This window comes from Sciurus vulgaris (genome assembly GCF_902686455.1).
Source record: "Sciurus vulgaris genome assembly, chromosome: 9".
Classification (NCBI taxonomy): domain Eukaryota; kingdom Metazoa; phylum Chordata; class Mammalia; order Rodentia; family Sciuridae; genus Sciurus; species Sciurus vulgaris.
In genome coordinates, this window is record NC_136469.1 from 21,592,521 (window position 1) to 21,617,417 (window position 24,897).

The window sequence follows — 24,897 nt, forward strand, 5'->3', positions numbered from 1 at the left end:
ATATTTGCCTTTTTAAGATCAATGCTAAAAAAGATTTAGATGCCACTAGTTAATGCGCTTAGAAAGCAAATGAAACACGAGACAAAAAGATAGCCTTAAGTTAAGACAAGTGAATTGGAAAACCATTTCAGTAAAATCATGTCCAAAATTATAGGTCTGAAATGTGGCCGTGACATTTACCCTTTTTCTCTGGAGGTCAGTGTCCAAACTGAATTGTAAATATATCATTAGTTTCACAATTTGAATGAATTCTATTACAGTTTTATGAATATATGTACAAAACAAACATTCTCACTACTCTGCAGCAATCATAAAGTTCTGATAAGAGACAGTGTACTTTGAAGTCAGTGTGGCCTCTTACTAGGGAGACTGCAAGGTGTCTCCTCAATTGATCTTAACCTGGTTTAAAGATTCAGTGCAACAAGCTCTCAACCATTTGTTTCGATTTCTAATAAATAAAAATCAATGTTACCCTGGATTATAAAATGTACACTTGTAAAATCAAATGTCAAGAAGAATGTTGAGCTCTGTAGCCCAAGTTGATGCAACAAGTCTCCACCAACATAACAAGAACTGTGAGCCTCTGTAAGAAGGAGGGGATACATTCCCAGTCACTCATTCCATTTACCTCATCACACTTTATAAGACTGGATTGAGAAACACATTGTGAGTTTCAGGGAAAATATTAGATGAAGCCAGGTAAAATGTAATAAAATTGTCACCTTGACATACATTAGCAAAATGCTTGAATAAATGAAATAATATATCCATAAGAATATGGCCACCTTTAAAAGTATGAAAGCATCTCATGAAAATCCACATCCAGATTCCATATATTCCTTTTTCGAACACACCAAAAGATAGTGTCATAGTCCTCAGTACAAGTAATCAAATATTTCTATTCTTTCCCACTCTGGGCACATAGTAGATTTGCAGTTATTAGCCTGGTATATCCATGGACTTGCTTTGGCTGATGAAATCTTGCTAGCACTGATGGATGACATTTTGAGTAAACTTTCTAACAACTGGTGCACATTTTACCAGGTTCCCTTCCCATGGACCCTGCACTGGCATTGCTGCCGAAGGGTAGGGACTCCTTGATCCTCAGTCTTCAATTTTAATACATGGATCAGAGCCCCACTCAACTTACTGTGGATATCTATCTTAATTGAGAAATATGGTTCATCACTTATGCTTTTAAAATGTTGGAGTTGATCATTCCTCTAGCCCAGCTTAGCCCATCCTGAGTGGTACACATTTGTGACTTCGAATCATCAAAAATAATTTTGAATTGTGCTGGATGCTACTGTACTGGAATGATAGTGTCCCCTCAAAGTTCAGTTGAAATTTAGTCCCCAGTGCAAGAATATTAGGAGGTTGGCCTTTGAGAAATAAGTCATGAAGTCTCCACCCTCACCAATGGAATCACCGCCCTTATAAAAGGGTTCAGTTTGAAGGGAGTATGCTTCTACCTTCTGTTGTGAGGAAATACATAACAAGGTGCCATTTTGGAGGAATAGTAGCCCCTAGCAAGCACCAATGCCAGTGCCTTACTCTTCTCCACCTCTGGGTCTGTAAGAAATACATTTCTGTCCTTGCTATATTGCCCAGTCTGTATATTTTGTTATAGCAGCACAGGTGGAATATAACAGATAAAATAGAAGAGACCAAGGAAGGCAAAGATTTTAGATTATCCTCACATTTCAATGCATTAGAATTCCTGACTTTACATGGTTCAATGTCCATTGAAGTTTTTTGGTCTAAGGAAGGATAATTGTGTGAATTTCTAAAATTACCCTTTTTCATATGTACAGAACAATTTACTTTCTTCTAGAAACAATACCATCTGCTATTAAAATATATATTCTCTGGGGATATAAGAGTTCATTATGTAGTATTTTCCAGCCTACATTCATATTACCAATATCTTAAGCAAAACTAATTATCATAAAATTATGATAAAAGTACACATCATGAATAAAAGTACACATCATCTTCAGGGGCTGTACAAATGACTACACTTTTGCACAATTTGCTCAACAGTGCCAAACATTGAGAACTTCATGAGTCAGATGATGATTCAACAAAAACTCCCTACCCACCGAGAAACGTTAGTTTTTGTCTCTTGTCTCAAGATGTCCCTTGAGTTAAGTAACAACTGAGAGGGAGAGGGAGAGGGAGAGGGAGAGGGAAAGGGAGAGGGAGAAGGAGAGGGAGAGGGGAGGGAGAGGGAGAGGGGGAGGGAGGGGGAGGGGGAGGGAGAGGGGAAGAGAGAGGGAGAGAGAAGCTGAGAGAGTTTAGTTCATCCACCTACACAGAACTGAGTGCATCTGTTTTTCTTGCTTCCAGATAAATGTCAACACTTTTTGTGTCCTTTAAACCATAACAAAATTCCAAATAAAAGTTTACTAATCCTAAACTTTGGGCAAGCTACTACCTATCTCTGTGCCATGGCAGATCTTTAGACTTTTCCTGGGAGATTCTATACATAAATGAGATTTGTCAGTGTAGCAAAAATGAGCTGTTTACTTAGCCTGAGTACTCTTCTTGACCAAGAAGAAATGCAAAGAAAGTAATAGAGCTATAGCAGCTCTCTCTTCTGTGATATAGGGCTAAAATATTCCTTAACCCAAAGGATTGTATCAGATGAGCAAATCTGTATGCATTCTCAAGCACATGGTAGTAGCTCATAAACTGGAATCATAAAATAATTATTATCCAAATCAATAAATGTGTGTATTTTCCAAGATAAGTTCTCAATCGTTATTTTTTTCCCCCAAACATACTGTCTTTCTTGGAAATTCCATTCAATATCTAGTCTTCTATTATCTAAAATGTGATTCCTAAGATTCCATTCTTACGCCTGATTTCCAATCCTCTGAAATATTTTAATTGATGTACCATCATTTTCTCAAGCTCCATGTGTCTACGTAATGCCTAATAACTGCATTTGGGTGAGGAGGGCTCTTGCATTCATGCTCTATTGAAAAGGATCTCTTCTAGCCCTTCTTTTTTTTAATGTATGATAAAGCAACCCTTTATTCATTTTTTCCCGATTAAAATTCAGAGTTTTTTAAAGTTTTTAATTTTATTTTTATTTATTTGTAAATTGCTTGTTCTATTTAGTTATACATGACAGAAGGCATTTTGATTCATTGTACACAAATGGATGCTGATACATAATGGGGGTGTGGGGGCCAAAGGGAAGAATGGAGGAACTTTGGATTGTGCAGAGGGAAATGAGGGGAGGGGTAGGGGTTAGGAACGATGGTGGGATGAGACAAACATCATTACCCTATGTACATGCGTGATCACATGAATGGTATGACTCTTCATTGTGTACAACCAGAGAAATGAGAAGTTGTACTCTTGCCCCTTTTGACTACTCTCAGAGCAATGATTCTGCAGGACTAAGAGATATTTCACAACTGTCCAATTTCTCAGGGAAAGTAAAATTATTGGTAGATTAACAGTATAAAATTAAAATTTCCAGTTCTCTGTATAAGACCTAAAAATCAACATTCAGTACTTGGTTCGTGAAATCCAAGTCTTATATTTAGTATTTCCATAAACAATGCTGACTGATGTGAATTTCTCTTTTCTGCATATGCCTTGATAATTAGCTGCCCTCCCTTTCTCCGTGTTCTACTTCAGAAAGCATTTCTAGTTTTAACTTCTAAAAATCTGAACTGAGAAAATTCTAAGTGGGAAAAGATAAGTGACCCTTAATTCAATGGATAATCAACCACCTGAAAACGAACAAAGGATTACATCATCAGCAATTGCTGCCTTTCTAATGATTTAGGATTTTATTTCCCGCTAAGACACACAATTACTATTTTCTCAAAGAAAAACAAGTGGCAGCTGCATGTAGCGTGTGTGCCCTGCCATTTCTGGAGCTGGGACTGTTGCCTGCACTTGACCAAACAGCTTCTTCCAGAAATTAGGAATCCAGGTGATGACACAGAACATGGGAAGAGCCATCTCAACACTTGGAAGAGTGGGAACTTCCCTGATAGCCCCGTCCCTTCCTCCACCAATGAACTTGACTCTCAGCCGTCAAAATGATGAAGGATGGGAACCGCCATGGTTTTCTGTTCTGCTTCTGGCCAGGATTGGCCAGGTCAGTTGAGCAAGTCATTTGAACTTGAAATTTCACTTTCCCCCATCTCTCAAATGCATGGCCCCTCACGTCTAAAAATCTGCCCCCACATATGTGACGTGTCACTGTGGAGAGTTAAAACTCACTACAAATCTCATTTTCAGGAACAAGTGTTCCTTATGCTTCTGTTTATTTACATACAGATGTGTCACTATTCATGAGGCCACCCAGTTTTGGAATAAAACAGCTAACAAAGTAGATCACTTAAAGGATGAAATGAGATCTGCGGTTCCATTCCTTGATCCCTGTGTTACAGAACAAATTCTACTCGAGAAGGTACACATATGTGACATGCCAGGTCTCCATCATCTCTAGTAACTTTCCGTAAAAGTCTAAATCTCAACTAATAAACTCGTACTTCCCAGGATACCCCACGTTCTTTCTCATCTACAATTTTCTAAATATTTAATTTTTCTTCAGAATTGCCCCCATTTGTTTAAAACCTGAAAAGCCTATTCTGTCGGTGCCCAGGAATAATTCAGCACACAAATAACAGTGTGTATTGTTTTGGTGGCTGACTGCTCCTATGCCTGCCTGTCCTGCTACGCCTACACCATATGGATCTGCTCCCAGACCTAGCACAGTGTCAGGCACACATATAAAACTTATGTACAAAACTTAATAAATTTAGTAAAGAATATGCTGAGTCTTAGTGAAAATATTTTTTTAAAAACCAAGAACTCTGTTTTTGCTTTTTCTTATATTTTGACTTTCTCTGCCATCCCATGGAATTTCAAAAGGTTAACTTCCCACTGTGTCTGTACTCCTGTCTGCTGTCATGATCTTGAAACTGCATTGCTGCCACCAACAACAGGCAGCTGAGCATTACTTCATCTGAAGAGTTGGATGTGAACAATAGTTTTATCTAATGTGTGTCTGTGTTGGCCAAAGCACCCAGCAGAGTGGAGCCACACTTGAGGTTTAGCATCTTCCTGTGAATCCTATGTCGTTGTTTTGAGAAATACACTCACTTGTCCAAGTCCAAAGAAGGGACTAAGAGACACAAAGGACAGGAAAAGTGAGGCTTTGCTTAATGATGATCTTGTAAGATTGCATGCCAGGTGGTCAGGGACACACAGATTGGGTACAAGCAGCGTTTTATCCCTAGAGCAAAAGATCCCTCCCTTGCTTCTTCATTGGCTGAGTACTATGGGTGGCACAATCTTCCAGAATGTCCTAGGTTTTACTGTCTCCTAGTGGGTTATTTAAAGAAACATACCTTTAGTTGTCCCCAACTCCCTTAACTATTCTCTTGTGGCAGGAAAGTCCCCTTGGATTGAGTGTCTTTTGGAAGTTCATAGTTTATCTCTGTTGAGTCAGGTGTAGGGAGGGTTACTTCTCATCTGTGAGTTTTTACGCTCTGGTGTTAACAACTTATCACTTTCCATCCTACTCTCCTCTCCAGCTGCCTATCTTAAATCCCAAGTCATTTTACATTTAAAGCTAAATACTGTATTCTGAAAATGGACCACCCAGACTTTTTATTTCTCATGCTAGTAAGAAACTAAATGTGATACCCAATGACCATTTTTAGTCAGAATTGAAATCAACGTTCATAGTTTGCACTCATGGGTCACAAAAGTCAATCATTAACACCTATAAGATAAATTTCACAGACCAAGCTGAAGGTACTTCAATAAACTCAGCAATCTAGTAAATGTATTATTAACTACAATCTAGCAAGTATATTTTTAAGTGATTAATTGTTCTAAATGTTAACAATCACTAGCCACCTGAACATATATTTTTATTGAAGCCAAATGCACTGCTATAACCTAAGATTTAAGATAGAAGTCATGATCCACTTCCCCAGTACTAAATGAATCCTTAAAAAGAGTGGAATCCTTCTATTATTCCATGAATTTGATTATGCTAACTACCAAAAAAAGAAAAGTGAAGAAATGAAACACTATCCATCTCTGGCATATTCTGCAAGCATCTGACCTGGGCAGGTGCAGCTGGCTCTCAGCCCATCTCCACATGGAGCTGCAGTGGAGTTCACTTGGGATGAGTGTGGCAATAGAAATCTGACCCTTGCTGTGGTTTTCCAATCCTATTCCCATTCTTCATCATAAACTACTCTACAGGTATCTTGGAAAGTACACAGTTATTAGCTGAGATATTTTTTTTTTTTTTTTACAGAAAATCATTAGAGATTATCAAAACCTGGTATGCGACATCTACCTACTTTCTTAAGTAGACTTTATCCTATACCCAGGAAATCAATGAATGGTATCAGTTTCATTTCATCATTCAAGTATCTGTACTTTGTCACTTTGACTATAATTTACAAGGAGTTTACTAGGCATAGGTTCTAGGAAATCAGGGATGATCAGGGTCATTGTGCTTAATTAGCATGACGATTCATAGATAGCAAGGAAAATCTCAAGTGGCACATTTTTAAACTGAAAGCTGCTAAATCCTATGTGACCAGTAAATGTAGATGTCTAGGCGTGGTGAGGGGCAGTGGGACAAAGAAGTCTTGGGCAGACTGTCTGAGTGAGTGGGCAGGGTGCTTGAAGGGAAGTCAAATTGCACACCTTCCCCAGGTTGAGGACCCACGTCTAAGACACTGCCTAAACAAAAAGAAGAGGGGAAAAAACAGTCCTCTGAAATCAGAGAGAGAGAGAATGAAAAAAATAAATCTCGCCCAGGTACCCCAGAAATTAATAGCTGTTCCAAAATTGTGTGATTGTTCTAAATTGGAGTACATACGTTACTCTAAAATTTGCCTGGAATCCTTCAAATCTTGGTTTCAGAGGAAGTACATGGAAAACCAAAGTAGGCTAGAGGTTAGGATGTAAAGACTCTTATTTCAAGAACATGTAATCCTTTAACTTTAAAAAATGTTGGATAACTTTTTGTTCCTTAAACGGAAACATCAACAGCAAAAACCCTCACGTAAACCTGAAGATTTTGAAAACAAGCATGGTCCTCGTGCATGACCTTTTTAAGATAGGAGCCAAACAGCACAGCTTGGTTTTGATTGCTAATCATCCACTTCACCCTTATGTAAGTGGCTTCCCATGCTCCTTCTTTGGGAGCACTATTTTTTCAGTACTGAACATATTCAACACCCACTGTGAAATTGGTTAAATCCACATGCCACGAAGGGCAGCCAACAATCTGGAGTGTGTTAAAAATGGGAATTAGTTAAAAATGATTTATTGTAAACTCTGTGACAGGCAGAAATCTATAATAATGTTGACATTCTAATTGATCTAGTAAGTCATCAGGAGTTATATGTATAAGGAAAAAATATATATATGTATGTGTAAATATATGTGTGTGTGTATACACACACACACACACAGATATATAAGAATGGAAATCCATCATCTTGAAGTTAAGTACTTGAGCCATAATTTGTTAAGCAAAATCGTATTTATTTTAACTAAATGCTCACAGAACTGGGTATCATAATTCTTTGTGATGTGCTATAAGGATACTTTGGATATGCTACTTGAAGAAAGAAAGAATCAGAAGGATTCTCTTATTTTGAACACTGAGAAGTACATAAGTTGTACCCTGGAAAACAAGCTACTTTGGGATTCTAATATTTCCAAGATGAATGATGTCTATTCACCTGTCCATATTGAAGGCCAGGGTATAAAGGTCAAAGAATATTAAAATATTTTCCCCAGAATTCTTTCAGTCAATTTCCCCCTCCAGTTATGACTTTCTTCAACCTCAGTATTGCTGAAAGAACTTTACAGTTATGAGCTATAAATCTCTTGCCAAAGAAGTAAAAAAGAGAATCAGTTACCAAAAAGCAAGCGATCAACTATGCCTCAAAAAAGTTTAAAAATACAACAAATATTTTTATAAAACAATGCAAAAGAAAGCAAAGAAAAAGAAATGTGACCTTAGCCTTCTTTGGGACTCTTTCTCTGTAGATGTAAAAATAAACTCTAAGTCACAAATTTTGCACTGAGTAGAACTTCATTTGTTAATCACAGTTCCCGGAGAGCAAATGTGGACCAGAAATTGTCCTCCTTTTTTTCAAATCGGAAAGTCTGGATGATCTCCAGATTGAAAACACAAGACCTGCTTCAGGCTGCTCACACCAACTGCTAGATGTCTGATGTTACCCAGATACCTGAGCATCTGAGGAAGTCATGTCAGCCAGATGGCATATCCACATGACAACATAACAAAAATATGCCCTATTGACACAGGACATGTTTCAAAGTATATGTGAATGACGAATTTTACCAAGCAAAATGATTCTTCTTTTCAAGGTCTATTCGCATGAAGTCAACCAAACTAGCAATGGGGTCAATTCTGAGAGCAAATCAAGGCAAGCGGAAGTCACAGAATCCGCGCTCAACTGACCAGTTGGTAATCAAAACATTTGATCAGTCTTGGCAGATCACATACTTTGTTTTCGCCCCCGTCTCTTTCCTTAATTTATTCTTTCTCACCCTGAATCTCCCTATTGTGAGAACAAGATCTTCATGATTTAACGTAGACCAGTGAATCTCAGTCTCTCCCCTGGTCCCCCACGGCTGACCATAAGGCCCTTGTGCCAAGAATGACCAAATGGCATAAAATCCCACATCATTCCTCAGTCTTGCTGTTGAAATTTCACTTTGGAGTCTGTTCTATAATTTTTTCTTTTATTGTAGATATTATTTGATTAAAAGGTTCCCTGGGGGAAGAGGCAAATGATAAGGGAAAAGCGGGCTATGAATTATGATAAAATGAATGAGTAAGTTTTAGATGACTTTGAGAAATGCTAACATAGTATATGTTGAGAAAAACAATAATTACTAGACTTTTAATGACATAAGTGATTCCAGAAAAACAAGCAATGTATGAAAATAAAACCTTTGTGTTAGCCTGTTATACAATAGCCACTTCCACCTTCTTCCTATGGTCTACTCCTTGCCAGAATTGCTGAATATAGAAAGCAAAATCTAACTTTCTCAACTCCCTTGCTCTGATGCTCTGGATGCAATTTAGTCTCTGCCAAGAAGGTATTATGTGCACTAAATGACTGAGTCACATTTTAAAAGGCTTTTAAAGATATCATCGTGGGTAACCTAACAATTAAAATTCTGTTCCACAGTTTGGTTCTAAGATGTTTTAGTACCTACAGAATAGGGAAGCAATTTATATGGAAAATATATGTAAGTGTTAGTTCTCAAAAATTCTAATGAGTCAATATCTGAGGCAGCTGCTGACACTGATGCAGAATTAGGTTATGTTCATAAATGTGTACTCTCCAAAGCATGAGCTATTAGATTCACTCAATTCTGCATTTTCCAAACTCTATCTGGAGTGTTGGCTTTGCTTCAGTGGAGTGATTTTTAGAGGGGTGCTGAAAAGCCAGAGCTGGGGATCAAGGAGAAAAATCAAGAAGAAAAGAGATACAGGGATTATATTTAATAAGTTAAATTATATTTAATATGTTAAATTATGGAGATTCTCTTGCCTTAGGGAGGAGCCAAAGGAAAAGCCATAAAATGCTTAAATTTAACTTCTAAAAATTATTCCTAATCTGAGGATAGAAAACAAAGAGTGGGGAAAATAAATCAGAGAAGGTTTGGGGAAAGAAAACTGTTGACCCAGTTCCAAATACTTTGGGAAACTGAAAATAGAGAAGGTCTATGCCAGCACCTTACCCAGAATCATTGGGAGAGATGACAGGTGCAGGGGTGATACCTATACTGGACTGGCTCAGATGCTGTTGGTGGAGAAGATTCCTAGGGGTACCAGGAAAAACTCTGGCAAGGTAACCTCAAGCCCCCTCCCCCAAAATTGCCCATGGCAGAGAATAGTGAAGAAGAAGAGTCAAATATTTCTGTGTCCCAAGAATTTGAGATGTTAGGTAGAAGGAGAGGGAGAAGGAGACAAAGAGAATACTGGCAAACAGAAAAAGGGATTTGGGGCCATGACAATGGACACGATAGCAAAAAGTGACCTGGGTTATGTGCTCCATACCAGCAGAAAAATGATCAAGAGATGTCAGAATCAATCTCATGGCCTAGGACTAGATGATTTTGTAAGTGGTCAGTGTAAGAGGCTAAATGAGGAAGGGGTCCCATGTTCCCCTACGCTCTACTCTAAAACATGATATAAGCCCTCCACAACTTAGTGCTGTCTACATTGGAGAAGGGGATAATCCTGAACTGATTAAAACCAAACTAAAACAGTCTTTATGTGAAACTGACAATGGAAAGTTTACTATCATAAGCAGCACAGGGACCTGAAATGAATTTAGTATAGAAATACAAAGTTAAATTTTTGCACCCCTAAATTCAGAGATCTGTGAAATTTAGACCCTCCAACTTGAAAGCAAGCCCAGCTTTGTCCTTTATGTTTTTTTTTAATTTAATAAGCTTTATTTTTAGTGCAATTTTAAGTTCAGAGCAAAACTGAACAGAAAGTACAGAGAGTTCTTATATATCCCATCTCCCCTTCCCTCAAACTCTGTCACCAACCATTGACATCTGCACCACAGTGGAGCATTTATTTCAATCAATAAACCTACATTGACATCATTTAATCAGGGTTCACTCTTCTTGCTGCATATTCTATGAAATATGACATATACAGAATAACATGCATCCTCCATTGTAGTATCATACAAAAAGCCCTAAAAATCATCTCTGCTCTGCCCATCACCTCTTTCTCAACCTACCCACTGATCTTTTCAATGTCTCTGTCCTGCCTCTTCCAGTATTATACAATTAGAGTCATACAGTATTTAGTCTTTTGGGATTGGCTTCTTTCATATAGTAATATGCATTTAAGTTCCCTCCATGTCTTTCAATGGCTTAATAGCTCATTCTTTTCAGTGCTGAATAATATTGCATTGTCGGTAGGTACCACACATTGTATGTCCATTAACCTATTGAAGAGCATCTTGGTTGCTTCCAAGTCTTGAAAATTATTAAAATTGTTATAAACATGGTTTTCAGGTTATTATGTGAATGGAAATTTCCGATTCATTTGAGGAAACAGCAAGGAGTGCCTTTCTTGGATCCAATATTAAGAGTATTTTGGGGGCTAGGGTTGTGGCTCAGTGGTAGAGCACTTGCCTAGCATGTGTGAGTCACTGGGTTAAATTCTCAGCACCTCATTAAAAAATAAATAAATAAAAGAATTGTGTCCATCTATAACTAAAAATATTTTTTTAAAAAGAATATTATTAATTTTAAGCCACTGTCTTCCCCAGTGGCTATATGATTTCACATTTCCACCAGTAATTAATTAAAATTCTTGTTGTTTGATAGCCTCACCAGCATTTGATAGTATGAATGTGTTGGATTCAGGCCATTCAGAGAGGTGTACAGTAATGTCACTGCTGTTCTCGTTGGCCCTTTTCCCAAGCCAAATGATGCTGAACATCTGTATATGTTCTCTGATAAAGTTCAGGTATCCTGCCAATTTTTAAAATCAAGTCATCATCTTCTTATTGTTGAGTTTTAAGTGTTCTTTGTATATTTTGGATAGTACTTCTTTCTCTAATAAGAGAATATTCTTATCACTTGGAGAACAGGCAAATATTTTCTCCTACTCTGTGCCTTGTGGTCTCATTCCTATGACATTAACTTTCTCAGAGCCTAAGTTTTTAATTTTTACAACATTCAGTCCATTATTTTTTTCATTGATTGTACCTTTGGTGTTTTAGCTAAAATGTTATCACTAAACCCAGGTAAAGGGATTTTCTCCTGTAGTCTTCTAGGAGTTTTATAGTTTTGACTTTACATTTAAGTCTATAATTCATTTCAAATTAAGTGTTATGAATGACAGTGAAAAGTCTTGGTCAAAGACTGGATTTGCTACTGTGTCGAAGATCACTTGACTATAGAGGTTCTATTTCTGAGCTTTCTAATCTGCCCCATTGATTTATTTGTCTATTATTTTGCTAATACCACACTGTACTGATTGCTCTTGCTTTATACTTGAAGTTGGATAGTAACAGTCTTCTAATTTTTCTCTCCACCTTCAGAACTGAGATGACTCTTTGGGATCTTCTGTTTCTTCATATAAACTTTAAAATTAGTTTTTATTTTTGATATCCACAAGATATCCCTTCCTGGGATTATATGTGTAGATCAATTGGAGAACAGACACTAACATTCTTGAGTCTTCCTATTCATGAACATGAAATATTTCTTCATCTAATAAGTTTATCTTTAATACAGTTTATCATTTTCCTCAAACATGTATCTTGTCATATTTTGTTAGACTTATACCTAAGGATTTAATTTTTGGATGCTGATATAAATGGTGATGTGTATTTATAACCTAATTCCATATGTTCATTGCTGGATTATGTGAAAGAAATCCACATTTGCATATTAACCTTATAAACTACAAACTTGCCATAAACACTTATTACATGCCAGGATGTTCTTTGCTTTTTCTTTTGGATGTTCTACATAGATATGTCATCTGCATGCAAACAAAGATAGTTTTATTTATTTTATTTTGTCTTATTGCATTACATACTACTTTTAATACAATATTGAAAAACAGTAGTGACAAGGGATTTCTCTTCCTTCCTTCCAATATTGCAGAACAGCTTCAAGATTCTCACCACTGAGTGTGAGATTAGTTGTTGATTTTTTTTTCCTTTTAGATGTTCTTTATCAAGTTGGGAAAGTTTCCCTTTGTTCCTAGTTTACTTAGAATTTTTATCATGACCTGTTCTTTATTTTTAATCAATTCCCTGGATTTATACCCATTTAGTAGCTTAAAACAGAATTACAGATAAGTCTGAGATAATAGCTCTTCTAGATTCTAAATTCCAGAATGTAATAAAAAAAATTTCTTTTTATTAAATAGCTTATAACATGGCATATATGATAAGCAGCCTATAAACCTTAATGATAATGAGAATTATTATTATTTTTATCACATTTCTATTTCAACATTGGATTCTTTGTTTGCTATCCCTATTAACTTCAAATCACTTCACACTGTTCCCCAGTTAGTATTAATAGACAGCCACAGTTATCATTTTGATACAAGCAGGATGGAATAAAAAGAATGTCACAATAATTTTATCATTTGAGAATCAGGAAAAAAAAAAAAAAATACATGATCAAAATACCCTGAAAGTCTTAGGAAAAAATGGGAACAAGAACCTGAATAGTTAAGAAAAAAAAGAAAGGGAGGTCAAAGAAGACATTTGCTTTTCATTTATAGTGGCCAAGTTACTTGATTTCCAGAGTATTGTCAAATTTGTGTGTAGAAAAGGATATCTTTTTTTCTATTCAGACTCAAGAAAGCCTCTGAATGGAGATTTACTGGGGTGATACGGAGAAGAACAGTACAGGGACTACAGAAGAGCAGGTGTGAGGATTCTGAACCTGAGTTAAATTACCCATAGTTTACGCTCCTTGGTGTGTCTTCCCTAACTATTCAACAATGACTGGGGCATATAAATACTTGCTTGCCATCCTGATGAAATCTCAGCTAGTCTGTATGTTTACGGGAAGTTTTAGTTTATGCTAAAAGTATCTAACATGATTTTAAAATGTTTGTTTTTCCAGGAATGATGTTAAATGGCACATATACATACACATATGTATTTATATATCAATTTATTTCATACACTGTAAGATGTATGTGCGTACGTGACAAAGTATATTACTCATAGTTAACTCATAGATTCACTTAACATCAGAAAACTGATGTTAAGTAAATTGATAAAGATAAATCACACAGGTAATAATTGACAGTGTGTCAAATTTGAATTTCTGGCCACAGAGCCAATATGTTTCCATTTTATTTTCATACTTTTCTCTATATCTCATTTAAAGTAAGGATGATGTCCAGTAGTTTGGACAGCAAGACACAATACTCATTGTGTATGATGCTAACAGTCCACATCCTATGGAGCCCTTTAGAGAGATTACTAGAGCCAGCACCTCTTCAGGCCAAAGATAATGAAATAAATAGCTACTACTCAGAACAAATACTGATATTGCTATAGATTTTTAAATAGCATTAAGTACAAAATATATTGAAAAATACTTAGCTTTAACTAGTTAGCTCATGAAATCTTCAGAACAATAACAAAGAAATAAAAAGAGAATAAAAAGGAGGTGGGTCACATTGGTATTGCTTTTATAAGTAAGGAAACTGAGGCAGAGAGGACACTTCATATATCTGTCAGATTTATACTCAAGTAGTTGGTGGTAGGAAGAAAAGAAAGATGTTAGGTAGTCTCAAACATCTACAGGGGTTCTGGGTGGCTAACACCTCCAGCTAAGTCCCCCAACTTTGAATTGAATAGAGATTTGTAGGAAGGAGCCTAGAAAAGACTGGGGCTAGAATAGTAGGTTGGCTCTCAGGCATATACCTCTAGTGACCTGCAGAGCTAGTCTAATTCAGGGACACAAGACCACAGGTGTGCTTTATTTTCTCCTTAAATATTTGAAGAAGTTGTTTATTTATCAACTCACAGCTCCCAAATCTACCCTTTAATGCATGCTTTGTAAAAGTATAGCTGAGCCCTTCAAATATATTTTTTTCTCTCTTTGGGAACAAAAATATTAAGCTTCATCAGTAGAAGGCACTGTAGAAGCATCGCCAGAAAAAAGAGGTTTTGTAGTAGTAGTTGTTGTTGTTGGTGGTGGTGGTGGTGGTGGTGATGGTGGTGGTGGTGATGGTGGTGGTTCCTGTGTGCTTGATTACCTAGCTTCCGCAGCATGAATGCTGGCTTCTCACTCAACTCCTACAACATTCATGGCTTCCCCTGGCACCCAATTCCTGAAGCACAAGTAGTGTCCCCAGCCTCTAGCTTCTCCAGTGTGCAGGCCTTCCCCGATGCCCAGCTACTAAAGCTCAAGTTCCTCAAATATCCAGGAACTGAATTCCTGGCTACTTCTCCAGTGTCCAGCTCCAGAAGATCGTAATGACCAGAACCACCGACACCCAGTAGCCTCCCCAGCACGCTTTCTCAGGTGGTTTTGTAACAGAATCTCTGTACACCTTCCCGTAAACAATTTCCCCCAGAACTCTAGAAGATGGATTTATCTCCTGCAAGCTTCAGGAACACCTTTACAGCCAGCTTTTCAGGAAGTCCCAGAACAACTGCCATCTATGATCACTGTCTCTCCACATCATCTGTATCTCAGGCCTAGATTTTAGGAAGGGAAGAAACCCTCCTTGGATGTTCTACCTCATTCCTAGAGGTTCTGGTTGTTTCTTATATCTACTATTCTCTTATTAGAGTTCTTTGTATTTCTTACTCCATTTTTCTCTTACAGTTGATAATTCTTGTATTAAGTTTTTTCTGTTCAAATAAATGTATGATTTTTGTCTTCTGATTAGACCCTGACTGAATAGAATATTCAAAAACTTTCTTCCCTATTGTAGGATAATGACAATCTTTACCAGAAAGTGAACAAAGTATCTAATTTTTCATGTATGGAAACTAAGAAAAACTTGGATTCAAGTCTGATGCAAAATTTAAATTTCTGCCAATCTTTATTTCTCTTGCTTAATTAGGAAACACAAAGCAATTGCTTATGATAGTATATGAAATTCCATTCAGGACAACAGAGTCAAATATTAAAGAATAAAATGCTATGAAGTACTGTTCCCTTCTTGGGCTACAAAATAATTTTGGCTTCCAGAGCTATAGTTCTTTGAAACTTGTTTTCTTCAATAACCAAATTCATATGAAGCTCATTTCCTTCTGAATTTGGGAATACTGAAAATCAATAAAGCCATTTTGCCAAATCAATAATAACTAGATTGTTGCCTTCTAATACACATGACTCAGTAACATTAAATAAGATACTACATATATCAATGAAAATTCACTGAATAAATTAGGTTTTTTTTTTTTATATAGTGCAGACACTGTAAATCTTCCTTGCTCAAAATGAGCATCAATTGGTTTTACAGTAAAGTAAAAAAAGACAGCAGATGTTCAGAGAAAGGAAAAATGCATATGTACCAGCTCAACATAGTATTCTTCTCACCATATGGGTGAAAAAGTCCTCTGGAAATCACAATTCTGAGGGGTAAATATTACATTAATGAGAATGAGAAGCCCATTTCTCAAAGTATGAGCATTTGTGCAAAATTTAAAGTGCACCTTGTTTACTAAACCAATTGAAGAATGTTCTTACATTTAAATGTGGTAACCCCAAGAGAATACATTACTATTGTCACATTTTCAAATTCTCAATTGCAGTCACTAATGAAATGCTATTTCCAATTACGCTTAATAGTGCACTTTGTTCTAACCATGGTTTAACTCTGCTGCTACTAGGCGTGATGTCTCAGCTAACCGAAAATTTGGTAAATATGATTGCTTCTCTTTTTGAGCAAGTGAATTTTATGCAAACTTATTTCCACTGTCACACAATTAATTCCCTATTAGCATTATAATCTATTATATGTGTGGATGATAGGCAGAAAATGAAATGGAACTTCTCTTTCTGATGGAGCTAAATCCATTAGTGAAACTTTGAACTGTGTAGCTAAAAGGTCATTTTACTTCATTGTAAAATAAGTGTTCTTTTGTTTTTAATCTTAGAATTCAATCATAAAGTCAGCATTTAAGGAAAAGTCCTCCTAATGATTCTCAGTAATGTTTGCTCTCTTTCATTGCATGAAATATTTTCCTCCTTAAGTTTTCAACTATTACCCAAAGTTTAAATTGCATAAGATTTTATGCAGTTTAAGTTATTTTTAACTTGGAATCTCCATAGACTATACGCTATATGCAATCACTGGAACATTTCTGGAACATTTTCAAAGTTTATGAAATGAATTTTAAATCCAGCATCTCAATTGAGATACCAAGGATACTAAGATAATAGATATCAAAGAGTGTGGGAGGATCCACCAAGGAGGAAGCTTCATAACCAATACCAAGAGCCTGCTGTATCTCTATTACAGTAGGAGAAGGGGAGAAATCTGTGTAGAAGTTTGGTTTGGAAAAAAGTGGGGCCCCATAACCAAAGTAGGAACACAGTGGAATGAGATTTGACCTCCTCCTGCAAGTCCAGAGAGTGAGAGACGGCCTAACTGTGTTGGCAGCATGAGCAGAGGCATTACTGTTATGGTACAATCATCAGAACACACTTGTGAGTATGTCCTGTGGCTCAGAAGGGGGAATCCATAGGAGAGCAAGTGAGCTGAGATGCCTTTGTGTTCTCCAGGGAAAAGGACAGAAGAGAATGAACCCAGAGGTCACGTGGAGGCCTCCACCACAGGCTGAGCAGGTTGCTGCAGAGAGTTGGATGGAATGCTTTCCCCATGTCATGGGGGTCACTGTCAGAGGACAGCTTCCAAAGAACCCACAGAAGCATCCACAAGAAACTTTTTAAGAATCCCTTGTAGGACAAGAAAGGATACAACAAACTATGAAGTACTCACTCAAGAAAGAACAGCATGCTCTCATATTTCTTCCCTACCATCCTGTTTTGATTCTGCCAGGGTTGGGAACAACAGCTCCAGAGAGGGAAGGAGGGAGGAGGTGACCAGGGTGAAGATGGGGGCTGACCATACTTGATTCCCTGCAGACAGGTGGCCAACAGAAACTGCCCAGGCCAAATGAGAGGCCTGAATAAAGACTGAGTGTTGACTAATACATTGGACTGGACAACCTATTTTCTGATTTCAGACTGTATTTTGTGTAGACTTAGGACTTCTATTACCCAAGAGTAATGAATCTGTTGAATGAATCTGTTCATTGAGCAATGGAGAAAAAGTTTCTACTCAGTCTATTTTACATGAATACACAAACAAAAATCATATGGATTTTATGGTTACATTCCAGGCACTGTACTTTTTCACTTATACTGTTTATACAAATCTATACTTTGAATCTGAAAGAACCTAATTATAGGCATGTAGGGAAGAGATTTATGTAAGTTTATCTGTATTTATATCTTAAAAAATGGATACATAGTATTAGAATAAGAATGTATCAAGGAAACAACATCTTTATTAATTCAGGACACATTGAGGTGAAGATTCAACATGATTCTCTGCAGCAGTATTATACTTAATAAGAGCTCATGTGTGCTCTGTACTTATTCTGTGCAAAACACTGTCCTGGATACTTTATAGAAAGAAGTTGTATACTAGTCTCCTCATCCCATGCCTTTGGTGATGCTATGATCCCCACTAAAAAGAGAAGGTAACTGAGGAATAGAGAAGGTAACTGATAATCAAGGTTACTTAGTACTAAGTGACAGATGGGTCCAGAGATAAAACTCTTAACCAGTATCTCTTAAAACCAAAGAGAAATAGAGGCAAAAAACAGACTATCAGACTAGCATAAAGCCCATGCACTGACCCAAAGGCAAGCTCCTATGTTGGCAATTATTTGTCCACTCCCCAGTTCTTAGGAAGGCTCCTTTACTGTGATTATGTTCAATTTTCACATACTACTTTATCTCATCTGTGCAAAGAACATAAGATATCAGATACAATATAGAGACACAAAATGATTTGCAGTCCAAATCATTGAGATATATATTTCAGGTAAAATGACTAAGGCATTCATCTTTCAGAATCAGTTTATAAAAAAAAAAAAAAGAATCAGTTTATATTATCAAGAAATTGTTGTGAGAGAGATAGAATACATTGACGGAGTACTTCTGACCAAGGTGCATGTCCCGAACTGAGAAACCTAGAAGTCTTCAACAGCAAGTGAAGGTCAAAAGTCACAATCCCAGTTTTTCTACCCTGATCTGCCATGTCTGAGTCAGGAGAATCAAAATATCATGACCTCACCAAAATGTTCAAATAGTCAAACTGGATAGTGAAAAGAGAAGCACTAAAAAGCTGTTTAATCTTGTTAATTAGGAATTTGGGATCCTATAACAATATTTCAAAGAGCAGTCCTTTGTTGGTCTAAATAAAAAGGTTAACAGCATTCAAGAGTAATGGAACTTCGACAAAATATAACCCTGAGGACATAAAAGAAGCAGTGCAAGAGGGGCCCAATTTCCATGTCAATTAATTTTCCAGTTTATAAAAGTAATACATGCTTCTTAAATAATATTAAGAATCTATAGACAAATATGAATATAGAAATCACTTATTATTTAACCACAAACTTGTGAACACTATTAATATTGTATGCTTTTTTCAAAATTAGATATTACAATCATTTTGCTTATATTCATTTTAGTTAACAATATTTTGCACATTTGTTTCATTCAAGATTCTTCAAAATCATTCTTTTGCCTCTTTATATATTTCCAATTATATAGCAACACATATGTTCTTTTTTCCTCCCCTCCTGATTACAGTGATTTTTTTTGTATACTTTCCCAAAGCAACCAGGACAGTAAACACTCTCTCAAAAAGCTACATCTGCGAATTCAGAAAACTTACCTACAAATCCATATTTTGTGTGCAGGCAGTATCTCTGGCATCTCAGAGGTCTCTGAGAATTCTAGCCAGAACCTTTACAATAATAAAGCATGACTAAATAGTGGATCTTCCCAGTCCTCGGCAGAATCCAGGATCTCTCTGATGTATCAAAGGATGCTTCAGCATCTGAACCCCTAAAACTTACAGGATTGCCTAGGCAAGAGTTAAATATTAAATACTTGTAACTGACTTCAAAACTCTGCACTAATTTTCTGCAACCCAATTAGCAATATTTGGCAAAAGAAAGTGCCCTTCATCTTGTGGATCACTAGCAAATCAGAGAGTGAAAAGAGCCAAATGGGTCATCAGAGGTCATCACGTTTAGTCTCCATTTTATATCTCAGGAAAAAACTAAAGACCATGAAGGTTAAGGGACTTGGCTGATGTGACTGTGTTGAGTGAGGCTTATGCAAGGGCTGGCAGAAAAAAAAAAAAAAATACTGCTTTTGCATTTCCTAAAAGGTAAATGGTCTTCCCGAAGCATTTATATTGGGAAAAAAAAAAATGATTCCTCATTTTCTATTATCATATTTCCCTACTGGGGAGAACAAATTTGGAGTCTAGTTTGGAACCTGCTACATCATATCTGATTTCTCCTTGAGACTAAAATACTATGAGAATCCATAATAAGAAATCCTGGCTCCTTTAATATTCAGGAAGCAACAGCCCAATTTCATTCTTTTATAGTCACCAAAATTTATTTCAGGGCTCAAACTTTAAAGACTGACAGAAAGGCTTCTCTCTTCTTCTTAGAGAGCACTTCATGCTAAGGATTGCTATAGCACACACTTCAGCAGGGAAACAGGCTACATCTCTGGTCAATGGTAAGCTTGGAGAGAAGCCCAAACAACATCTTTGAAAGGTAAGTAACATCTCAAACTTCTTTTCTGGGATGATTAAATCATAGAGGAGTACCAGCCACCACCAAGCAATGTTTCCAGCATGGGAGGGTCCTGGCTTGAAGGTGTGCTTGGGGAAACTATCAGTACTGACCTAAGTGTTTTAAGCCTCTCTTTCACTGATGGAACAAGAGCCAAAGTATTTCAAAGGATATAAATATCCAAACAGAAATAAAAAGAGTCATCAAGGAAAAACTCTATTTCCTGGAGTAAATAATGATAAGATCAATATATAAATTAACAGAAAGGGAGGTTAATTCGATTGGTCCTCTCTTAGGAGTAAATGTGACTTGAAGACAAAATATTAAAATGTACAATGCATAATATGATAAAGCAAACTTAATTGCCTACATAAAAAGTTATCTAAAGTGTTTAACATGGAACATTTTTCTGGATCGACAAACACCTTAGTATGTAGCAATCACTTTGATCAAATGCTTTACAGATGCACAAAAAGCTTCCCTCTGCAGAATCCTTGAAATGTAAATCATTCAAGATGACATGTTTTCAGAATAACAGAAAGGTTACCTTTCTCAGTAACAAATAAAATGATGGTGTGTGTGTGTGTGTGTGTGTGTGTGTGTGTGTGTGTTCATTTAACAGTCTGACAGAAAATCATTCTAAAATGTATTAAACTTTATGAGGCCTTCCTTAAAAGCACATTGGGCATAATGTAATTTTCCTTGATGACCCAAAGTCACCATTGTGAATATTAATTATCGTACTATGCTGTAATAAAATTATGTCTTTGAGGCCCTCAGAAATGTATACTCTCCACTGCCCTTAGAATTACAGAATGTCAGAATTAAACAGGACTTGAGCACACGTCCAGCCTTCTCAATTACAGATGAGGACACTAGTGTCAAGAGAGGAGCACCATGGTTTAATTAAGAGGACACAAACAATGACCCACCCTCAGCCTTCCAACTTTTAAACCAGAGTCCTATGGATTAACCTACACCCTACGACACCCCCACACTTTCCATGAGTTCTTTGGCCGGCTCTGGGTGGCTCTCCTCTCTCCTCCCTGGGTGTGTTCTCTGCCACCTCCCCACTGCTCCTGGCAGGAGTCCCTCCTCCTCCCACCACTGTGCACTCTGAGGATGAGGGCACAGGAAGCTCAAGATGGTGGGAAGGCAGACTCCGGAGAGTCCCCAGATGAAATTTAAGTGAGTGATCTAAAGCCTACAGAGTAATCTCAACTGGATCTCAGTCAAGGGCCCTAACCAAATGCTGGAGTTGAAGTTATGTGTAAAGCCAGGTGAGGAAGGGGTACAGGCCCAGGGTGCTGAGCAGAAGGTACTGAAAAGACCAAGTCAAGAGAAGCCGGGTGGGTAAATTCCAATGACTAAGATACAATGACTGCACCTTCTTTCAAGTCCATTCCAGGGTGATTACGTAAAGAAAACAAACACAATGGAAAGAACTAGAGTGGGGGAGGGAGAGTATTGCTTTTTTTTTTTTTTTTAAACCACTCCCTCAAACTTCAAAATTTGAACCTAGCTTAGAAAAGAGCCCACTTCTTGGACAGTTAGATGGTATTATGGAGATCTGCCTGATCCACCTGGGGGGTCTCAAGAAGATGAGGCTGGAGGCTGAGGCAGTTCACAAGTCTTATTTGCTTCTTCCTCATAAACAGCTTCTCCTGGCTTGGTCCCAGAGCCATCTAAGGCTTCAGGACAATTAAATTCCAGGTAGGTGACTATTCCTTTGTGATTTGGTTTCCATGTCAGTAAGCAGATAAGGCAACCATAGCCCAGTGTGTTAGGAAAAGGAGGAAATGGCATTAGAAAAACCAGGGGCATTTGAGTCTCTTCTAGCAGGAGGGTGACTTTTCGCTCTCAGCAGGAATTGCCCACCCCCTTTGTTTTAAATGAAAGACCAGAACTCTCACGGGATAAATGACCTGTGCAGTAGCACACAGTGGCAAGGTCAATTGCCCCTGATTAAAACCTCTTCCAAGCTCTTCTGCTCCAGATCCATTTTGATGAAGTCCTACAAATTCTATCCACTAAGTGCCCTCAAACTGTCCACTTCTCCATCTTAGACCAAGGCTCCAAATGGTGGTCCGAGGTCAGATTATTATCATCTCAGAGGAAAAGGCTCCCTGTGTGGTGGGCAGAGGAGATTCTGTTGTGCTTTCTTCTCACTCCTTCCTATAGTGCCAGAAGACTGCACAATTTGGAAGACAAATTGGTATTCTCTGTAGGAACAGACAGGATGATTCATGCTGTGTGGTACATAATTAAGGGCTGTGAACTCAAAATGAGCAAACCAGGATGTTAGTCATCTTGGTAGAGGAGTGGCCTGAGAGGGCAGCTGTACCTTATTCTTTATTTTAATCTCTTTGAGGTAGGGCAGTTCAGGTTCTCTGAGGTAAGGGAACTTACCGAGAATAGAAATTCTTTTCAACTATTTGCTCCTCTACCTCTTGATCTGTTGCTTCCATCGTGACACAGAAAAAAAAGGCATCTTTTTTTTTTTTTTATTTTAATGCCAAGAAACAAACTGTATCTCTCACCCATTATGCTTTGAAGTATTTGTTTGATCCAAACAATTACTGAGGACCTACGGTGACCAAAGGACCAAGCACTTCAAAGCCACGTAAGAAGATAGCGTGGTGCTGGCTTTCATAAAAAACCACAGACTAGTTGGGGAGACACAGATAGAAATCAATCACCTGGGTACTTATCTGGCTGTGTCACTATGAGTAAAACTTAGGTCTCTTCAGGGTGAAATGACTCATGCTGACCTTGCCATTGGGGGTGTGAGTGCACAAGACTGAATGTGTATAAGGCACTGAGCAGTGTGCTGGGCACATATTAGATGATTAAAACAAACGAAGACGCAATAGCAAAACCCAGCAAGTGTTCTAACCAAGGAATGGCAATGAGTCATGGAAACACAAGGAAAGAGGTGGGGATTCTGCCCAGAGCAGGTGACATGTGTTGTTTTATGAAGGGGACATTTGTTGCTCCATGGCTGCCCAGCAAGCACACATCCCTTCCTTGGCAACACCATCCAATTTCCTTGGATGAGGCCACTGTTTCCTATTTAGTTCACATGTTCCTGAGGGGGCTCACTCCATTTCTGGCTACATGGCATGGCAAGTAGCCTTTTCAAAGCTTTATCAGAGTCTGGGCAGACAAGGGGAGCCTAAACCCTCAATTATAATGTGTTAAAAATGGAAAGAACAAGTGGAGACATTTTCCATTAAGATTTATTTTTTTAAAAAAATTATTTATTTTTTGATTTTTTACAGACTGCATTTTGATTCATTGTACACAAATGGGGTACATCATTTCGTTTCTATGGTTGTACATGATGGAGATTCACACCATTCATGTAATCATACATGTACATAGATGATGTCTGTCTCATTCCACCATTTTTCATACCCCCTCCCTCTCATTTCCTTCTACATAATCTAAAGTTCCTCCATTTTTCTCTCAGTCACCACTCCCCCCTCTCCCCTCATTATATATCATTCTCCACTTATCAGGGAAAACATTTGGCCTTTGGTTTTTTGGGATTGGCTTGTTTCACTTAACATGATATTCTCCAATTCCATCCATTTATTTGCAAATGCCATGATATTACTATTCTTTATGGCTGAATAATCTTCCATTGTGTATATATACCACAGTTTCTTTATCCATTCATCTGTTGAAGGGCATCTAGGTTGGTTCCACAATCTAGCTATTGTGAACTGGGCTGCTGAGATTTATTTTCTGAGATTGCACAGAAGTGAATAAGATTGTGAAGCCAGGGGGACAAAAGGCAGTCAGTGTAGATGATAAATAATTGGGTCCCCTGAGGAGATGGGGGTTGATTTGAAAGGAAAGAAAATCAGATGCTAATACCTCCAGAGCCCTTCCCCCCTCTCCTCCAAACTGTTGCCAAGGTAACTGACCTCCTGGGAATTGTTCTTCCCTATAAGGAATAGAATCAGTTGTTAGTTAATGCCTCCTGGGTTGCTCTCTTCCTGCCCAGGATCACTCCACCTTTGGCCCACCTTTTGTGTCACCTGTCACACAGGCAGGATGGGAGGAGGAGGAGAGCATGAGAACAAAGGAATTTTAAAATTTATAAAAGGGCAGGACACCCCCACTTCTTTGGACACCAGCTCTGGATCCCTTCTTCTTCCTGGAGAAGTGTATCTCTGCTCTATCCTTTAAATAAAACTTGCTTTTGACGCTTGCCTCTGCATTTCTCAGGTGTTCAATCTTCACATCTGGGGAAATGGAACTGGTCATCACCTGTATCAATGATAGGGAGAAAGGCAGGAACCTAGAACCCAAGTTGAAACCCGTCCAACGGGGAATTTTAAGGCATTACTGACCAATACGCTACTATCATTTCTGTGATGTAAACCCCTTCCATCTCCTCAAACTTATTATAATTCGTCTAACACACACAGGTCTACTTTGAGTGCGGCCCTTTATTTTTCTGGAAAGTGAGGGAAGAGCT

The 24,897-nt window shown here is 37.7% G+C and overlaps 1 protein-coding gene across 8 annotated transcripts in view; it reads right to left on the reverse strand.

Moving 5' to 3' along the window:
- The window catches only part of INPP4B (inositol polyphosphate-4-phosphatase type II B), a 781,666-nt gene that overhangs the window by 462,125 nt on the left and 294,644 nt on the right, over positions 1-24,897 (reverse strand). Inside the window, exon 1 of one of the 8 annotated variants that reach the window (XM_079154819.1) lies at positions 19,490-20,343. The exons of the other annotated variants lie outside the window; for them this stretch is intronic. The gene's annotated coding sequence lies outside the window, so the exon portion shown is untranslated. Of the gene's footprint in view, positions 1-19,489; positions 20,344-24,897 lie in introns of those variants that run through there. 8 annotated transcript variants of the gene reach the window in all.